Genomic DNA, 22,149 nt, shown 5'->3' with positions numbered 1-22,149 from the left:
AACGTCACAACGTAACTGGGTGATTATAAAGATGCTCTACATGTGTCTTCGATGGTGTTTGTTGAGTTGGCATAGATCGAGATTAGGATTTGTCTCTCCGTGTATCGGAGAGGTATCTCTGGGCCCTCTCGGTAATGCACATCACTACAAGCCTTGCAAGCAATGTGACTAATGAGTTAGTTGCGGGTTGATGCATTACGGAACAAGTAAAGACACTTGCCGGTAATGATATTGAACAAGGTACAATGATACCACGATCAAATCTCGGGCTAGTAACATACCGATGACAAAGGGAATGACGTATGAGTTATGCGGTTTGACCAATAAAAATCTTCGTAGACTATGTAAGAGCCAATATGAGCATCCAGGTTCCGCTATTGGTTATTGACCGAAGATGTGTCTCGGTCATGTCTATATATTTCTCGAACCCGTAGGGTCCGCACGCTTAACTTTCGATGACGATTTGTATTATGAGTTATGTGTTTTGGTGACCGAAGTTTGTTCGGAGTCCCGGATGGGATCACGGGCATGACGAGGAGTCTTGAAATGGTCGAGAGGTAAAGATTGATATATTGGAAGGTTATATACGGACACCGGAATGGTTCCAAAGAAGATTAGGAATTTTTCGGAGTACCGGGAGGTTACCGGAACGCCCCCTCCCCCCAGGAAAGTTAATGGGCCTATTGGGCCATAGAGGAGAGAGGGAGGCTACCACAGGAGGTGCCCCCCCAAGCCCAATCCGAATTGGAGAAGGGGTGGGGGGGCCCCCTTCCTTCTCCCTCTCCCCCTTTCCCCTTTCCCCTCTCCATTGGAAGAAAGGAGGGGGCCCGAATCCTACTAGGAACGGAATCCTAGTAGGACTCTCCCCTCTTGGCACGCTCCCCCTTGGGCCGGCCTCCCCCTCCCCCCTCCTTTATATACGTGGGCAGGGGGGCACCCCAAAGACACAATAGTTGTTTCTTAGCCGTGTGCGGTGCCCCTCCTCCATAGTTTACTCCTTCGGTCATAGCGTCGTAGTGCTTAGGCAAAGCCCTGCACGGATCACATCACCATCACCGTTGCCACGCCGTCGTGCTGACGGAACTCTCCCTCGACCCTCTACTGGATCAAGAGTTTGAGGGACGTCATGAGCTAAATGTGTGCTGAACATGGAGGTGCCATACGTTTGGTACTTGAATCGGTTGGATCGTGAAGACGTTTGACTACATCAACTGCGTTAACATAACGCTTCCGCTTTCGGTCTACGAGGGTACGTGGACACACTCTACCCGTCTTGTTGCTATGCATCTCCTAGAAAGATCTTGCGTGACCATAGGAATTTTTTTGAAATTGCATGCTACGTTCCCAACAGAATCAATGATAACTTTGGATAATTTTCATCATACACTAGTGGACAAACGGCTAGCCACAACTTCCGTTTGTGGCACGCCATTTTTCATCAACACCAGCACTATTTTTTCTAGATAGTGCTGGCGTCCGCCAAATTGATACGCCAACTATAAGTTGCTATTGTTGTCGCTGGCAACACATCCTACGCCACTACTATGTGGCCAAGTTGTCGTGACCAGTTGCAGTATATTGCTGTCATGCGATTTCTGAACACGCCATAGATACTTAACTTTGTGTTGTCGTGTCTTTTCCCGGAACGCCAGCACTAAGTTGTGCCTATATATAGATGTGTTGGCAGCCCCTTCTTAATTATCACATTCACTTCCATTCTCCACAAAATTTGACTCCCTCTTAGTCATCTGCTTTGGTGACAATGGACCAACCGGAGCTTGTCGAGTCAGCACGAGCCGCCCGTTCGAGCCCACGTCGGCGTGGTGTGTCGCAAGTTTGCGACTCCGCCACCTTGTCCGAGCTCTCATCTGGCCCTGCTGGCCACGACAAGTGATCACCGCGGCCAATGCGGCCAGCTCTATCTGGCGAATCATCTCACTACAGCGCGACGTCCCTTCGATGATCCAGCAGCTATGCCACCGGCGCCGAAGCTGCCAGGAATCGAGCGAGGGAACCTGTGCTACTTTTTTGCGGTTGTGGATGCCCTGCTGATAAGCATATGTTGCACACACAAAGTAATTCAGAGCGAGAGTTCTACATCTGCGGTAACCGTAGAAAGGTATGTAATATGACAGAAAATACCTCGATATTCTGTTAATTTGCACAATTCGCGATCATTAATATATGTGTGTGTATATTGTGATCCATAGGCGATAGGACCAAATATTGCTACACAAGGATATGGGTTGATCTCGTGCAGAAGTACGTAAGCGAGTTGCTCGAGTACTCCATTGGTGAACTAAGAAAACAAATATATGAGATGCAGTTGAAGACTGATGTGATGCACGGCCAAATCCAAAAATTCAAGATGCTTCGATATGCCCTTTTAGTTGGTGTTATGCTTGGCCTCATTTTCTCTGCTGGATCAGTGACAGCTTTTTTTCTCGTGGGAATCATTACACTGATGATGTTCTTAGTCTAGATCAAGAGTGTGTGTAGTACTAGAAGTTATATATATATATATATATATATATATATATATATATATATATATATATATATATATATATATATATATATAGGAAAATGGCTATGTACTCCTGGGAGTGCATACTCCCGCTCCTCATATACCACATAGATGAATCTTTTATACCTCTTTATTATTTTTAATATACTTCATTAATAATTACTAGACACCCCAAAATGAGTTTCACGAAAAAAATTATGTGAGTCTACATATTTTAAAATGTTTACATATATACTGATGTGTTTGTACATGAAAAAGGTATACTACAAAAAATACATCGCAAACGATATTTTTTCAACAAAACTCATATTGGGGTATCTTAGAACATTTAATGAAGTATATTGGGAATGATAAAGAGGTATAATTAATGTGTATATCAGGTATATTGAATATGCGCTATTCGTCACCTTGGGTGAGGAATAATTTTTTCTTCACCCCCTCTATTTTACCATCAATGCATCGTAATTTTACGTTCCGTAAGTTTTGTCTTATTTTCGACGCAAAAAAAGACCGTAAGAAAATATATAGTCACCGTAAAAATTATTTTATGTTATGTAAAATTACAAACATAAAAACAGTCTAAAATACACATAAACTACAAAAATTTCTTGTCTTATGACATATATTTTTATTTTCTTATGTCAAATTTTACATAGTGAATCAATAGGAATGTAACTATTTGAATTTGAAACGTAATTTAATTATGAAATGATCGTAATATTACCTCGGGTGAAAAATACTTATTCTGCACCCTGGGTGATGAAAAGTAACACTATATATATATATATATATATATATATATATATATATATATATATATATATATATATATATATATATATATATATCTGTGTGTGTGTGTGTGTGTGTGTGTGTGTGTGTGTGTGTGTGTGTGTGTTATATTATTTTCATCCTTCTGTATCTATGCTAGATTAATGAGATCGATCGATGTTGGCCGGTCTTCTCTAATTATTGGTTTCCCTTGTATGGTTACATATTTACACAAAATAAATAGTAAAAATAATAATATATTAAACAATAGGAAAAGGCCAACACCAGCAATTACCCCCCCCTCCTCGCAGGAAATATTGATTAAATGAACCCCTCAACCCACAACCGTCGATCCCCATTAAATCGTCGTTGCCCGCCTCGCCCTCGCCTTCGCTGCTTCCACCGTTGTCGCCGCCGCCTCCACCGCCGAAGTCCCCATCGTCGTCACCTCAGCCTCCACTACCGAAGTCCTCGTCGCCGTCGCCTCCACCACCGAAGTCCCCGCCCCCATCGCCATCGCCTCTGCATCCACCCCGGCCACCGCCCCATACCCGCTGTCGTCCCCGTCCCCGTCGTCGTCGCCTCCGTTGAAGCCCCTGTCACCGTTGCATGCGCATCCACCCCGGCCCCATCGCCTGCAACGCCTCCTCGCCGTCTACCGCCACCGCGAGTGAGTTCTACTTAGTGTAGTGTAATAGTACTGTAGAAAAATATCGAATTTTCTGTATACGAGTAGTGTAAAATTTTAGTGTAGTTGTAGACTATGATTTTAGATAGTGTAATTTTATTGTATTTCTAGTAGTGTACTTGTGGTGAAAGAATGTAGTGTAGTTGTAGACTATGATTTTATATAGTGTAATTTTATTGTATTTCTGATAGTGCACTTGTGGTGAAAGAATGTAGTGTAGTTGTGGACTATGATTATAGATAGTGCCATTTTATTGTATTTCTAGTAGTGTACTTGTGGTGAAAGAATGTATAGTGTAGTTGTAGACTATTGTATTTCTCATTAATATGCCCATTTTTTACTAACTTGTTTAGTTATATATATGCATCATTGCAGTTGGCCCCGAAGTTTTGTGGTGTGTGACAGAAGGGAAATAAGTACTATGCCACCATTAGGAAGGACAATGCCGTCCACAAACTTGGCCATTGGGACACCCCGGGGTTAGCGGCGCGCGCTTATGATGCCATGGCAGTAGAGTTCTTTCAGGAAGGGGTGAATCTGAACTTCCCTGAGCGTCGTGAGTTCGTGATGTTCCTCGCGCCTGAGGACATGAGGATATGCACTAGGGTTGAGGAGAAGGAGAGAAAAGAGGCCGAGATGCAGTTCTTCGACCCATTGGTGAGCGAGCTTGCGAGAGATGACAAACTCGTGGAGGCCAACAAGATGATGTTACTTCAATATGCAACTAGGAAGAGTGCAGAGAAGGATCTCATAGACTGGGATGCCCTGGAGTGTGAAGAGGAGGGTCAGCAGGGGTATCGTCATCGGTCGACTAGGCATGACCACGAGGTCGGTCCCTCTGGCCACTAGCTTAGCGCGCGCTACCTATTTCATATGAACTGTTTAACTTTATGCATGTTTTATGTTTGAACTACGCATGGTTTGTAGAACTATTTTATTACAAGTACGTATGTGTTAATAACTGGATGGGCGGATAGCAGTGGTTCGTACTAACTGCTTATTATGTTGCATTATATTTATGTGCATCCTATGTATGAAAGCAGTAAATGGATGCCCCATGTGAGACATGTGGTTCGGTGAGATGCCAAAGGGATAAGAAGTTATGCATAGATCTGCCGGATAACTTCCTCACTATGACGGCATGTTTTAGTTTAACATGTTTTGATTGAGTTTCATACATGACAAGACAATTGTGTAACTAGCTAGCTACTTCTTTATTTCAATTTTGCCCAGGTCATCCCTTGCGGGGAAAGGCGTGAATTCTTAGAGAAGTTTAAAGTTCCAGTTGATGCCACCATGACATTCCAGTGCACCATCATGAAGATGCTGACGACCCAAAATTTCAATTGTCTTGTCACCAACGATGCAAACTACACCTACTTTGGTTGCCCTGGTTGGAAAGCCCTTGCAGATGCTTACGAGATGGATGCTGGGGAGAGACACACATTCTACCTGAACTACGATCGTGACGACATCATGGTCTACTACAAGCCTGCTGGCAGCGATGATGGTGCACTTACTACAGACTATGACCCTGACTCCGCCCGCCGAAAAGTCATAGTTAGCCAGTTGGCATGCATGGAAGATATCATGTTATTATCACCTCTATTTATTTGAACTTGTACATTCATATGTGTGTTACTTTGCCTACTTTGTTGAACTATATTAATAAGTGCATTGTTAAACTTAAATGTTGTCATTGGGTCTATTTATAGTTGATTTAGTGACTGTTCTTAAAATGGGTTATGTTGTCATTCTGGATGAAGTTGTTGCTATACAACTTTTATTTCAAATTTGAAAATCAAAATACTGGAATCGAGAAAACATGGAATGCCACAACTGATGACTAATACTGCTGGCGTAGACAACGCGCCACGCCATTACCGTCTAAAATACTGACGGCGTAGGTGCCAACGCTAGCGCTAATTTTTTACACTGGCGCCATATTGGTGGCATCGGGTGTCCACGCCACCAATCCTATTTTTGGCATGCCGTAGCTAGGCTTTTCTCCACTAGTGATATAATAGTCATAACCTAGGGCGACACCGAACTAGCTCCAATTCATTAATGTAATGTAGGCATGTATTTTGTAAATAGTCATACGTGCTTATGGAAAAGAACTTGCATGACATCTTTTGTCCTACCCTCCCGTGGCAGCGGGGTCCGTAAGAAAACTAAGGGATATTAAGGATTCCTTTTAATAGAGAACTGAAACAAAGCATTAGCATATAATGAATACATGAACTCCTCAAATTACAGTAATAACCGGAAAGATTCCCAATTGTTGTCACCTTGGGGTATGCGGATCATAACACGTAATATGTGCATATAACTTGCCTGGTAGGGTCAAGAACACAAATATATTGGTGAAAACATAAAAGGTACAGATCTAAAATCATGGTACTCGGGCCCTAGTGACAAGCATTAAGCATAGCAAACTCATAGCAACATCAATCTCAGAACATAGTGGATACTAGGGATCAAGCCCTAACAAAACTAACTTGATTACATAATGAATCTCATCCAACCCATCACCGTCCAGCAAGCCTACGAAGGATTTACTCACTCTCAGCGGTGAGCATCATGAAATTGGTGATGGGGGATGGTATATGACGACGAAGACGAAAGATCCCCCTCTCCAGAGCCCCGAACGGACCCCAGATCTGGCCTCCCAGTGAAGAACAGGAGGTGGTGGTGGCTCCGTATCGTAAAACACGATGAAACTTCCTCTCCTATTTTTTCTCGGAAAATAGGAATTTATAGGATCGAGATTAGGGCCAGCGGAGCATTGTGGGCCCCAGTACCCACCAGGGCATTCCAGAGGTGTGTGGCGCACCCTGGTGCCTAGTGGGAAGCTGGGCCCCCCTTAAGTGGGTCTTGGTTCCAATATTTTTCTTTTATTCCAAAATAATTCTCCAAAAAGTTCCCTGCAATTCCGAGAACTTTTATTTCTGCACAAAAACAACATGGTAGTTCTGCTGAAAACAGCGTCAGTCCAGGTTAGTTTCATTCAAATCATGCAAATTAGAGTCCAAAACAAGAGCAAAAGCGTTAGGAAAAGTAGATACAACAGAGGTGTATCAGCCGGCTGGATTCATCGTCCCATGATCCAGCCAACAACACTGCTTCCTTTTGCAATGCAGATATGGGTGATATGGCAAATGCACAATAGAGCAGCGCTCAGAATACAATCATATGTTCGTCGAGAAGTGACATCACAAGAGACTTGTAGGGATGGCACCGCTCCTTTTTAGCTGCTGATTATTGCTGGAAGTTGACTGATATAAAATTCAGAGTTTTGACTGTCTATGGGCCACAATTTGACTCAAGACATGCTGAAATTCCTTGAAGATTTGAGACCTCTTTGCTCCTCTTCTTTGTCGTGTATTTTTGTTGGGGATTTTAACATGATTGTTGGTGCTGCTGACAAAAGTAATCTAAACTTGAATAGGAGAATGATGGCTGCTTTCAGGGGATTCATTAATGAGCTTGAGCTTAGATATTTGTACTTGCATAGGATAAAATATACCTGGACGAATGAGCAGCAAAATGCAACCAAAGTGAAACTTGACAGAGTATTATACAATGATGACTGGATGGCTGTTCACCCGAGTGACTGGATGAGAAGCAAAAATATACATGGACGAATGAGCAGAAAAATGCAACCAAAGTGAAACTTGACAGAGTATTATACTGCATTCTTACTGCCCTGTCGACTGACATTTCAGACCACTATCCCCTGCTACTCACCACTAATGCATGCCACCTTCACACCCAAGCCATTTCAGATTTGATAACTACTGTACTAGGTTCGAAAGCTTTTATGGGGTGGTGAATGATTGTTGGGCGAAGCCAACCAGATGCTCTGATCCATACCTTGTGTTGCATTGCAAGCTCACCAACACTACTAGGGCTCTGAAGAAGTGGAGTTCCTCCAACCTTGGCGACCTTAAGCTCAGAGCAGCCATCTCTAGTGAGCTCATTGGAAAGTTGGTGAAAGAAATATGCCCTAGAGGAAATAATAAAGTTGTTATTTTATATTTCCTTATATCATGATAAATGTTTATTATTCATGCTAGAATTGTATTAACTGGAAACTTGATACATGTGTGGATACATAGACAAAACACCATGTCCCTATTAAGCCTCTACTAGACTAGCTCGTTAACCAAAGATGGTTAAGTTTCCTAACCATAGACATGTGTTGTCATTTGATGAATGGGATCACATCATTAGGAGACTGATGTGATGGACAAGACCCATCCGTTAGCTTAGCATATTGATCGTTCAGTTTTATTGCTACTGCTTTCTTCATGTCAAATACATATTCCTTTGACTATGAGATTATGCAACTCCCGGATACCAGAGGAATACCTTGTGTGCTATCAAACGTCACAGCGTAACCGGGTGATTATAAAGATGCTCTACGGGTATCTCCGAAGGTGTTCGTTGGGTTGGCATAGATTGAGATTAGGATTTGTCACTCCGAGTATCGGAGAGGTATCTCTGGGCCCTCTCAGTAATGCACATCAAAATAAGCCTTGCAAGCAATATGACTAATGAGTTAGTTGTGGGATGATGTATTACAGAACGAGTAAAGGGACTTGCCGGTAACGAGATTGAACTAGGTATGAAGATACCGACGATCGAATCTCGGGCAAGTAACATACCGATGACAAAGGGAATAACGTATGTTGTCATTACCGTAAGACCAATAAAGATCTTCGTAGAATATGTGGGGACCAATATGAGAATCCAGGTTCCGTTGTTGGTTATTGACCGGAGAGGTGTATCAGTCATGTCTACATAGTTCTCGAACCCGTAGGGTCCGCACGCTTAACGTTCGATGACGATTTTGTATTATATGAGTTATGTGATTTGGTGACCAAATGTTGTTAGGAGTCCCCGGTGAGATCACGAACATGATGAGGAGTCTCGAAATGATCGATAGATAAAGATTCATATATAGGACGATGATATTCGGACACCGGAAGTGTTCTGGGGGTATTGGGTACATATCGGGTCACGGGAAGGGGTTCCGGGCACCGCCTAATGGGCCAAGAGGGGAAACGCAGCAGCCAGCATAGGATATTGTAGCCCGCATATAGGCCGGACCTGGAGGGAAAGGAAAGAGGGGAAGAGAGAAAGGAAGGGGAGGGATTCGGCCTCCTCCTTCCTCCCCCCTCCGAAAATTATGGTAAGGGGGGCCAATAGGACTAGGGCCCCAAGTAGGATTCCTCTTACTTGGCCGCCCCCTTGGCTGCTCCCTCTCCCACCTATATATATGAGGGGGGTGCCTAGAACACACAACAACATCTTTTAGCCATGTGCGGCGCCTCCCTCCACAGATTACACCTCCGGTTATATCTTCGCAGTGCTTGATACGTCTCCAACGTATCTATAATTTTTTATTGTTCCATGCTATTATATTATCTGTTTTGGATGTTTTATATGCATTAATATGGTATTTTATATGATTTTTGGGACTAACCTATTAACCTAGAGCCCAGTGCCAGTTTCTGTTTTTCCTTGTTTTAGAGTTACGCAGAAAAGGAATACCAAACGGAGTCCAAACGGAATAAAACTTTCGTGATGATTTTTCATTGACCAGAAGACATCCAGGAGAGTTGGAGTGCAAGTCAGAAGAACCACGAGGCGGCCACAAGAGTGGAGGGCGCGCCCCCCAACCTTGTGGGCCCCTCGGTGACCTCCTGACCTAGATCTTCCTCCTATATATACTCTTATACCCCAAAAACATCCACGGGAGCCACAAAACCACTTTTCCATCGCCGCAACCTTCTATACCCATGAGATCCCATCTTGGGGCCTGTTCCGGCATCCTGCCGGAGGGGGAATCGATCACGAAGGTCTTCTACATTAACATCATTGCCTCTCCGATGAAGAGTGAGTAGTTTACCACAGACCTACGGGTCCATAGTTAGTAGCTTGATGGCTTATTCTCTCTTTTTGATTCTCAATACCATGTTCTCCTCGATATTCTTGGAGATCTATTCGATGTAATACTCTTTTGCGGTGTGTTTGCCGAGATCCAATGAATTGTGGATTTATGATCAGCTTATCTATGAATATTATTTGAATCTCCTCTGAATTCTTTTATGCATGATTTGATATCTTTGCAAGTCCCTTGAAACTATCGATTTGGTTTGCCCAACTAGATTGGTTTTTCTTGCAATGGGAGAAGTGCTTAGCTTTGGGTTCTATCTTACGGTGTGCTTTCCCAGTGACAATAGGGGCACCAAGGCACGTATTGTATTGTCGCCATCGAGGATAACAAGATGGGGTTTTCATCATATTGCTTGAGTTAATCCCGCTACATCATGTCATCTTACTTAATGCGTTACTCTGTTCTTATGAACTTAATACTCTAGATGCAGGCAGGAGTCGGTCGATGTGTGGAGTAATAGTAGTAGATGCAGAATTGTTTTGGTCTACTTGACATGGACGTGATGCCTATATTCATGATCATTGCCTGAGATATCGTCATAACTTTGCGATTTTCTATCAATTGCTCGGCAGTAATTCATTCACCAACCGTAATAATTTCTATCTTGAGAGAAGCCTCTAGTGAAACCTATGGCCCCCGGGTCTATTTTCCATCATACAAGTTTCCGATCTACAATTCTAGTTTCCTATTTACTTTTCTTTGCAATCTTTACTTTCCATTCCATAAACCAAAATACCAAAAATATTACTTTACCGTTTATCCATCTCTAGTAGATCTCACTTTGCGAATAACCGTGAAGAGATTGACATCCCCTTTGTCGTGTTGGTTCCAAGTTGGTGTTTGTTGTGCAGGTATTCGGTGGCTTGTTGCATTGTCTCCTACTGGATTGATACATTGGTTCTCAAAACTGAGGGAAATACTTATGCTACTTTGCTGCATCACCCTTTCCTCTTCAAGAGAAAAACCAACGCAAGCTCAAGAGGTAGCAAGAAGGATTTCCGGCGCCGTTGTTGGGGAGATCTATGCCAAGCCAAGACATACCAAGTACCCATCATAAACTCTCATCCCTCGCATTACATTATTTGCCATTCGCCCCTTGTTTTCCTCTCCCCCACTTCTAAAACAATTTTTGAAAAGGTTCGCCTTTTCTTTGCCCCTCTTCCGTTCATCTTTTTCGTTTTCTTTTTATCTGCACGTGAGTAGGATTGCTTGCTTTGTCGCAATGACTCCTCCAAAAAACATTGACCCTCAGCTTAGGAGGATAGATGAAATTGAGAATAATGTCAGAAGCTTCATGTCTTTGCAATTTGAGCATAACAATTTCTTTAGATACGAGCTCAAGGAGCATAAAAGCTTTATGGGATACATGAATAAAGAACTTGATGATATTTCTAAAGAATTTTATGGTTTGAGATCTCAGTTTGCGCATCTTGAAAATTTAGTAGGTCAAATTTCTGATAAACAAGCTACTTTAGTAAACAAAATGGCCACCAAACCGGAGGCTAAAGATGAAGATATTAAAGTAATTGATGTGACTCCTATTGAATCTTTGTTTTCCAATGTTAATCTTGATAAAGATGGGACTGGAGATGAGTCAACTTTTGTTAAAAGGTATCCCAATGGTTCGGAGTTTTTAGATCTTGATGCAAAAATTGATAAAAGTGGGATTGGAGAGGTCAAAACTTGGTAGCAATGAACCTACTCTTTTGGTTCTCAAGGAATTTAATTATGATAATTTCTCTTTAATTGATCGTATTTCCTTGTTGCAATCCATGTTGAATTCTCCTCATGCTTATAATCAAAACAAGGCTTTTACTAAACATATCGTTGATGCTATGATGCAATCTTTTGAAGAAAAGCTTCAATTGGAAGTTTCTATCCCTAGAAAAATTTATGATGAGTGGGAACCTACTATTAAAATCAAGATTAAAGATTATGAATGTTATGCTTTGTGTGATTTGGGAGCTAGTGTTTCCGCGATTCCGAAAACTTTATGTGATGTGTTAGGTTTCCGTGAATTTGATGATTGTTCCTTAAATTTGCATCTTGTGGATTCCACTATTAAGAAACCTATGGGAAGGATCAATAATGTTCTTATTGTTCCAAATAGGAATTATATGCCATAGATTTCATTTTTCTTGATATATATTGCAAACCTACATGTCCTACTATTCTTGGTAGACCTTTCCTTAGAACAATTGGTGCAATTATTGATATGAAAGAAGGAAACATTAGATTTCAATTTCCGTTAAGTAAAGGCATGGGACACTTCCCTATAAATAAAATTAAATTTCCTTATGAATCTATTATGAGAGCCACTTATGGATTGCAAGCCAAAGATGATAATACTTAGGTATATTCGTGTTTTTATGCCTAGCTAGGTCCATTAAACAATAGCGCTTGTTGGGAGGCAACCCAATTTTATTTTTGTTCCTGCTTTTTAGGTCCTGTTTAGCAATAAATATTTCATCTAGCCTCTGGTTAGATGTGGTTTTGTGTTTTAATTAGTGTTTGTGCCAAGTAATACCTTTGGGATAGCTTACGGTGATAGTTGATTTGATCCTGCTAAAAAACAAAAAGTTTTGCGCCAGGAGATTAGTTTTCATTTTTAACAGACACGTGATAAAATACTACTTTTTGCAGAGGATTGACAAACAAATTTTATAGGACTTCCTAATTTCTCAAGATTTTTGGAGTTACATAAGTATTCCAAATCTCTAGATTGCTACAGACTGTTCTATTTTTGAAAGATTCTGTTTTTCGCGTGTTGTTTGCTTATTTTGATGCATCTATGTCTAGTATCTGGGGGTATGAACCATGGAAAAGTTGGAATACATTAGATATTACAACAATACAAATAAAGAATGAGTTCACAACAGTACCAAAAGTGTTGATTTACTTTCTTATAATAATGGAGCTTACGAGATTTTCTATTGAAGTTTTGTGTTGTGAAGTTTTCAAGTTTTGGGTAAGGATTTGATGGACTATGGAATAAGGAGTGGCAAGAGCCTAAGCTTGGGGATGCCCAAGGCAACCCAAGGTAATATTTAAGGATGTCAAAAAGCCTAAGCTTGGGGATGCCCCGGGAAGGCATCCCCTCTTTCGTCTTCATCTATCGGAAATTTTACTTGAGGCTATATTTTTATTCACCACATGATATGTGTTTTGCTTGGAGTGTCTTGTATGATTTGAGTCTTTGCTTTTTAGTTGCCACATTCATCCTTGCTGTACACACCTTTTGGGAGAGACACACATGAATCGTGATTTATTAGAATGCTCTATATGTGCTTCACTTATATCTTTTGAGCTAGGCAAAATTGCTCTAGTACTTCACTTATATCTTTTTAGAGCATGGTGGTGGTTTTATTTTATAGAAAGTGATGGATTCTCATACTTCACTTATATTATTTTGAGAGTATTTAGAACAACATGGTAATTTGCTTTGGTTATAAAATTAGTCCTAATATGATAGGCATCCAAGAAAACTATAATAAAAACTTTCATATATAGTGCATTGAATACTATGAGAAGTTTGATTCCTTATGATTGTTTTGAGATATGAAGATGGTGATATTAGAGCCATACTAGTAAGTATTTGTGAATTTGAGAAATAGTTGTGTTAAGATTTGTGAGTTCCATAGCATGCACATATGGTGAACCATTATGTAACAAAGTCGGAGCATGATTTAATTATTGATTGTCTTCCTTATGAGTGGCGGTCGGGAACGAGCGATGGTCTTTTCCTACCAATCTATCCCCCTAGGAGAATGCGTGTAGTACTTTGTTTCGATGACTAATAGATTTTTGCAATAAGTATGTGAGTTCTTTATGACTAATGTTGAGTCCATGGATTATACACACTCTCACATTTCCGCCATGCTAGCCTCTCTAGTACCGCGCAACTTTTGCTGGTACCATAAACCCACCACATATCCTTCCTCAAAACAGACACCATACTTACCTATTATGTCATTTACATAGTCATTCCGAGATATATTGCCATGCAACTTTCCACCATTCCATTTATTATGACATACATCATCATTGTCATATTGCTTTGCATGATCATGTAGTTGACATCGTATTTGTGGCAAAGCCATCATTCATCATTTTTTATACATGTCGCTCTTGATTCATTGCACATCCCGGTACATCGCCGGAGGCATTCACATAGAGTCATATTTGTGTTCTAGTGTCGAGTTGTAATTTTTGAGTTGTAAGGTAAATAAAAGTGTGATGATCTTCATTACTAGAGCATTGTCCCAAGTGAGGAAAGGATGATGGGGACTATGATTCCCCCACAAGTCGGGATGAGACTCCGGACGAAAAATAAAAAAATATAAAAGAGGCCAAAAAATGAGAGAAGGCCCAAACAAAAAAAGAGAAAGGAAAAAAATGAGAGAAAAAGAGAGAAGGGACAATGTTACTATCCTTTTTCCCACACTTGTGCTTCAAAGTAGCACCATAATCTTCATGATAGATAGTATCCTATGATATCACTTTCATATACTAGTGGGAATTTTTCATTATAGAACTTGGCTTGTATATTCCAACGATGGGCTTCCTCAAACGCCCTAGGTCTTCATGAGCAAGCAAGTTGGATGCACACCCACTTAGTTTTCTTTTTTGATCTTTCATACACTTATAGCTCTAGTGCATCTGTTGCATGGCAATCCCTACTCACTCACATTGATATCTATTAATGGGCATCTCCATGGCCCGTTGATACACCTAGTTGATGTGAGACTATCTCTTTCTTTTTGTCTTCTCCACAACCACTGTCTATTCCACCTATAGTGCTATGTCCATGGCTCATGCTCATGTATTGCGTGAAAGTTGAAAAGGTTTGAGAACATCAAAAGTATGAAACAATTGCTTGTCCTGTCGTCGGGGTTGTGCATGATTTGAATATTTTGTGTGATGAAGATGGAGAATAGCCAGACTATATGATTTTGTAGGGATAAGATTTCTTTGGCCATGTTATTTTGAGAAGACATAATTATTTTGTTAGTATGCTTGAAGTATTATTGTTTTTATGTTAATATTAAACTCTTGTTTTGAATCTTACGGATCTGAACATTCATGCCACAATTAAGAGAATTACATGGATAAATATGTTAGGTAGCATTCCACATCAAAAAAATCTGTTTTTATCATTTACCTACTCGAGGACGAGCAAGAATTAAGCTTGGGGATGCTTGATATGTCTCCAACGTATCTATAATTTTTTATTGTTCCATGCTATTATATTATCCATTTTGGATGTTTTATATGCATTAATAATATGCTATTTTATATGGTTGTTGGGACTAACCTATTAACCTAGAGCCCAGTGTCAGTTTCTTACCTCGGTTTTGAAGGACGTATTGCTCTAGAAACATATACTCTGTATGATCTATATTGATTGTTGCTGATTTAGTACAACGTTGTACTAAATTAGCGATAATTAAATTTCCTTAGCTTTGCTATAAATTTAAATCATGTATTATGCATACTTAGTAGACAATAGTGATTAATGTGGTCTCCACAACATACAAATTACTCATAACACTTATCAAAATCAGCAAAGAATGGAAACTCAAGAAGTGTAAAACCTGGTGTAAGTACTAGAGAATGAGAAATCAAGAAGTAGTTCAAAGATGGCGAATATCTCAATGATGACCCACAACATCCCATGCAAAAAGTAATCTATCAGTGCCGCTCCTGCAATCTCCTTGCCGACTGCTCTATGATTCATCACTACATGGCACCTACATGACCTACTAGCACAAGATTCTCCCTCCCTTCCATGTTGTCTAACATTTCTTCCATTGTTGTCCACAAGGTGAGATTTAGGTTATAGAAAATTATAGGCCACGAGGTCTGATTTCGGGTAGAGAAATTGAAAATTTATAAGGTGGAATCAAAGTTCTCCGGGGGGATGAAGCATATGGTAAGTTCGGGGATCCATTTATGATGATTGATGACTACCAGCAAGACCCACCATCTCTATGGTCCGGGAAGAGAATGAAGAGCATGGGGAAGAAGAAAGCACACACTTCAATTCTATGTCAGTATCTTTCTCTACTGTAGAGGTGGGCCCGACAATCGGCTTCACACACTAGAGGAAAACATCTACTATTTCAATATAGAGAAGATAGAGGATCTCAATAACACAAACGAGCCTATACATATACATGTTCATATTAAAGATGCAAGTCCCTCGCAAAAAATATATTAAAGATGCAAGTAATGAGGACAGAACGTCTATGTAAGATGCAAATTCATCATAGAAAAACTCATGTCAAATTCAAAACAATGTGTTTTCTTTTTTCTTAAACATGCTTAACAATACAAACACACTCTTACGGATTGTTTACTGAAGAATGAAGTGGCTGATTTTAATACTCCATTCAAAATATAAGACATAGTTCAACCAACAAAATAGATGCTTTTAGCAAAAATCTTTATATAACCATACTATATCAAATATAAGTCAACACATTGAATTTTTTTATACTCGATAAAACACATTTCTTGTGGAAGTGTTTCATCAGTACGGATTTATCTATAGAAAATATCAGGGACAAGAAATAAAAAAAAAATTAATGTAGCAGTTTAAAGTATAGATGAAGTTATTACAAAATGCTACATTCAAACTGTTTAATAATGTGCCCAATATCAAATAAAATAGCATAATTAAATTGATAAAACTTACTATTGAAATAGATATTAAAATGCTAAACATATATTAGTATGCATTATCTTCAATTAGGTGGATACTTAGCAATGGTTATGTAAAAGAAGAATAATTAAAAAGGAAATAAGTACAAGCTTAGATTCTAAATTTTGGTGTTATTGTTATGTATATACATACATATATAACAATATTAATGATAAAAATTAACTGATGAAAAAAATATTGGCCATGCAAAAGGGTACCACTTATATCATAAATATTTACATCTTTTAACTAACTTTGTTAAAAACTAGCCCGCGCGAAGAGCGGGCCACTTTGAAGTTGAAATAAAATGGAATTAATGAAAAAGTTGATAACAATATAGAAAAACAATTATATGCGGCAATTTGTGCACGTGTGCACGTTTGTAAGAGCAACTCTAGCTAATCCCCTAAAATTAGAGTAGTAAACGGTCGAGTAACCTTTAGAGGAGTACATTTGCTCCTCTAAAAAAATGTCGTTTGAACTGATCCATTGGCTTACGCATTCCGTCAACATTTAATATGCTTCTCCGTAGCGAGCGGCGGTGATGGTAGCCACATCAGCGAAGCGCCACCAACCACACATCCCGGTACACCGCCGGAGGCATTCACATAGAGTCATATTTTTGTTCTAGTATTGAGTTGTAATTTTTGAGTTGCAAGGTAAATAAAAGTGCGATGATCTTCATTACTAGAGCATTGTCCCAAGTGAGGAAAGGATGGTGGAGACTATGATTCCCCCACAAGTCGGGATGAGACTCCGGGCGAAAAATAAAAAAAATAAAAAAGAGGCCAAAAAATGAGAGAAGGCCCAAACAAAAAAGAGAAAAGAAAAAAAATGAAAGAAAAAGAGAGAAGGGGCAATGTTACTATCCTTTTTGTCACACTTGTGCTTCAAAGTAGCACCATGATCTTCATGATAGAGAGTCTCCTATGATATCACTTTCATATACTAGTGGGAATTTTTCATTATAGAACTTGGCTTGTATATTCCAATGATGGGCTTCCTCAAGCGCCCTAGGTCTTCATGAGCAAGAAAGTTGGATGCACACCCACTTAGTTTTCTTTTTTTGATCTTTCATACACTTATAGCTCTAGTGCATATGTTGCATGTGTCAGGACCCCGATTCCAAGTCACATCGATCTAGCCGGTAACACCTCATATCACTTTGCGGCCTCACGCACGGTATTCCCACGGGTGTCGCCTTACCATGGCCCGAGACTGTTTGCGCCTTTTGGCTCACGTATATGATAGTGTCGCTAGCATCCATATGACAGAGAACCCGGGCTGACATGGCTATCATGAACCCAAAGCGGCACTAACCTATGGGGACAGGCATACATGAATCATCCTTGAGCATGTCGGTCAGCAGCGTGTGAATCCGGGTTGTAGCACTGGGCTAACAGGATTTCGGTGAACCGGGCTGTAGCAGGCTAGGCAGGACTCCGGATGTCGCCGCATGACATTTCCCCAAAGGGACAGACACAGGAACAAAGTGAAACACATGCCGGCCAGTCAAGTGTCCTGAGCAGTAGTGCTGGGCTAGCAGGACTCCGGTGAACCGGGCTGTAGCGGACTACTATGGCTCAAGGAGGCACTAGACTACATTTCCCCATAAGAGAGGCTGCCAAGGATAAACAACTAGATTGTTGGATCCCACACATAGCAAGCATTTCAATCATACACACAATATGCTCGATATGTGTAAATACAACATGGAATCACAACATAACTCTATGACTCCAGTATTTATTCATTAGGCTCCGAGGAGCGAGATATTACAAACATGGGTCTCATGACCCAACAATCATAGAATACAAATCAAAGCACATGCGGAAGCTTAACATGTCTGAGTACAAACATCTACAATGAAAAAGGCTAAGAAGCCTGACTATCTACCAGATCCTGCCAAGGGCACAAGATCGTAGCTGAGGTATCAAGCTAAACGTCGAAGTCCACGCGGAACTAATAGCGAGACTGAAGTCTCTCTGCAAAACATAAATTAAGCAAACGTGAGTACAAAAGTACTCAGCAAGACTTACATCAGAACTAGCTACATATGCATCGGCATCAACAAAGGGGGTGGTGGAGTTTAACTACAGCAAGCCAGCTTTGACTCGGTGGCTATCTTAAACTACGACTGCAAGTAACTATTTTGAGGTGGCACACACATATCCACATATTCACCATATCAATACACCACTATGGATCCGCTCCCGTCTCCCTACGAGAATGCCATGCATAGCACTCACGCTTATCTTGCGCATTTTAGAGTATCCACTTTCACTTGTCTATGAACTGTATAGGCAACCAAGTAGTCCTTTACCACGGACGCGGCTATTCGAATAGATGATGTTAACCCTATAGGGGTGTACTTCTTCATACATGCTCTCACCACTTACCGTCGTTTACACGACATGTACTCGGCATCCTTCAAGCGGAAGCCCAATGAGGGTGTCGGCCACGGCCTACCTAAACACTCAAGTCTCTAGTCCAGGTTTATCGCCTATCCAAGTTCCATCCGCAGGGAGTCCGGCCGAGGTTTCCACATACGGCCCCGAACGATGTGTACAGGGTTCCGAGACACCAAACGGGCGCCCGGCATACCCAGCCATGGTGTATCTACCGCATCATAGCCCACCCCTGGGGTCAGCGCTACGCACGGCCGCCAACACATATCCTATAAACACCAGAAACTAGTTGCAATTCCTGGACAGAGCACTAGGGTGGTTAAGAAGCCGAGAGGGTCAATTAAGGATCCCAATGCATGGTAGTAGTTGGTTCTTAAATCACACATACAGATCTCAGTGCTTAAGGACGGTCCCAATGAAACAACCCACCATGTACTCCTACATGGCCTCTCATCGATACCTTTACCAAATCGTGTTCAACACACTTAGCTCACACACAGTAGGACATGTTCACAACTTTCTAATTCATCCCCGATGAATCAGACCTGACACAACTCTAAGCAATAGTAGGCATGACAAACAAGCATGAATGAGTAGGCACATCAGGGCTCAAATAACTCTTACTCATGCTAGTGGGTTTCATCTATTTACTGTGGCAATGACAGGTCATGCAGAGGAAAGGGGTTCAACTACCGCAGCATGTAACAGTTGAATCGTTGTTGTCCTAATGCAGTAAAAGAGAGCAGGAGCGAGAGAGTGGGATTGTATCGGAATGAAGAGGGGGTTTTGCTTGCCTGGCATTTCTGAAGATAATATAGTTCTTCATCGATGTCATCGATCACGTCATCGGAAGCACATCTATTGAGAGGGGACAAATACCGGCAACAGAGAAGGAGAGCACAATCAATGCAATGCACAATATGATGCATGATCATGACATGTCAATATGCTATGTTTTGAGCTAATGCAACTAGCGACATGTTAAATGGAGTTGGTTTGAACCCAAGGTTCAAATTTGAACTCCACATGAGGCATTTCAAATACCATTGATTCAAATTGTCATATACAGTGGTTGTAAGTTGTTCAAACATGCATGAGAATGCCATAAACAGATTCTTCATATTTTTCTGATAATTTTTCATATATAAATTATTTCATTTGGAGTTACGGTTGAATTTCTATGATTTTTAGAAGTTTTGGCTATTTTCTGAGATTTCCTGAATTAGATTTAATCCAGAAAATCCTTTATTGCATCAGCATGACGTCGGTGTGATGTCAGCGAGTCAACAGGGGCTAGTCTGGGTCAAACCTGACCAGTGGGGTCCACTGGTCAGTGGCCTAGTGCATCCTAGGGTCAATGACAGGTGGGTCCCGCTGGGGATTAATTAGGGCATGGGGCCCATCTGTCAGCGGCTATGGGGTTAAATTAGTAGCGTCATTAGCCACTAATGAAGGTGCCACATCGGCGGCTAAACGCCGGTGCTAAGCACAACACGACGGCGACGCCCGTCCGGCCAACTCCGGCGACGGGAGCTCGCGTGGCAGCGCGTGTTGGAACGCCCGCAGCAGGGCGCATCCGATGGTGGTGGTGGCTGGACCTGGAGTGGTCTGTGGTGGTGACGGCGGCAAGTTGGGCGGCGGCCGGAGTTCGGGCGAACTCGAAGCCGTTGCTACGGTGCGTGTGGAGGCTCGGGGTTAACTCCTACAAACCCTACGAGGTGCAGGGAGGTCAGAGGACAGGACGGCGAGGCCGTTGCGTGGCCGGAGTCACGTCACCGGCGAGCTCGGGCGGTGGCACATGCGGGTGTGGTCGGTGCGGTTGCTATGGCGTGCGGCAGCGAGAATGGAGAGGGGGAGGAGAGGCAGAAGCTCACAGCGGTCACAGCAAAGCAGATGATGAGGTCGGGGTGGAACCGGAGCGAGCGGGCCGGCGAGGGGATCTCCGGCGGCCGACAGTGGGGATGAGGATGATGGCGTCGCTTCGGGCGTCCCACGGGCGTGTGCTTCGTCTTGGGGCTCCGTGGCATCGAGGCGGAGCCTCTGGACAGCACGGAGAGGCAAGGGAGAGGCGATGGCCGTGGTTGTGCTCGTCGGCAGCGACGACAGCGCTCGGTGGTTGCGTGCGAAGGAGCCAGAGGAGGAGAGGAGCTCGGGGAGAGAGCGAGAGAGGTTCAGGGGGTGCGTGACATCGCGAGAGAGGTCCAGGGCGATGGGGGGCAGCCAGGCAGGGGTGAGGTGGCCGCACGGCAGTGCGCGCGCGTCGGGCATGCGCCCGTCCTCCTGGCAAGGAGGAAGACGACAGGAGGAGGCCAGTGGGCTGGGCCAGTTGGCCGGGCTGCTAGTTGGGCTGGCCAGGTGGGCTGCGCAGGTGAGGCCAGGTAAATCTCTCTCTCTCTTTAATTTCTATTTTCTATTTCTTCTGTAACTTCAAGGCTTTATTAAAAATGCCAGGGCATTTCCAAAAATCATAAAACTAATCATGGCTACTGCTTAGAATATATCCAATAGTTAACATTTTAGTTTACGATTATTTGAGCATTTAAAATATTTTATAGCATTTAAATGCCCAAATGCAAATACTTTATGATTTAAATCAAAAATCCAGAATGGCCTAGAAACATGTTCATCATTTTTGGCATAGGTTTTCATCTTTAACTAAAATCATGAACTTTTCTAAAGGGCATTTGGGATCAGTGAAAATATTTTTATTGAACCTGGTTGAATTTCGTTTGGTGCTAGGGTTTCAACAATCCTCATTTCAAGTTTCTTTGGAAATTAAATATGATGGCATAATGAACAAGCAAAGTCAAGCATGGGCTGAACTGGGGCTGTGACAGCTCACCCCCACTAAACAAGAATCTCGTCCTGAGATTCAAGACGTGAGGTAAGAAGACAGAAGGGGGCACAAGACCAACACATCTTCACGATCCAGGTGGCACCTCATAAGGTTGTTGCTTCGTTGCATACGTTGATCTTGACATCCTCGCTTTTGAGATCTTCATCCACGCGATGATGACAGAAAGAAACTATACTAGGATTGATCTTCTCGAAGATCGAGCTATACAAGATCAACTCGCGGAATGAGAT

Source organism: Triticum dicoccoides, chromosome 5A, assembly GCF_002162155.2.
Source record: "Triticum dicoccoides isolate Atlit2015 ecotype Zavitan chromosome 5A, WEW_v2.0, whole genome shotgun sequence".
Lineage (NCBI taxonomy): Eukaryota > Viridiplantae > Streptophyta > Magnoliopsida > Poales > Poaceae > Triticum > Triticum dicoccoides.
This window is presented reverse-complemented; position numbering follows the sequence as displayed.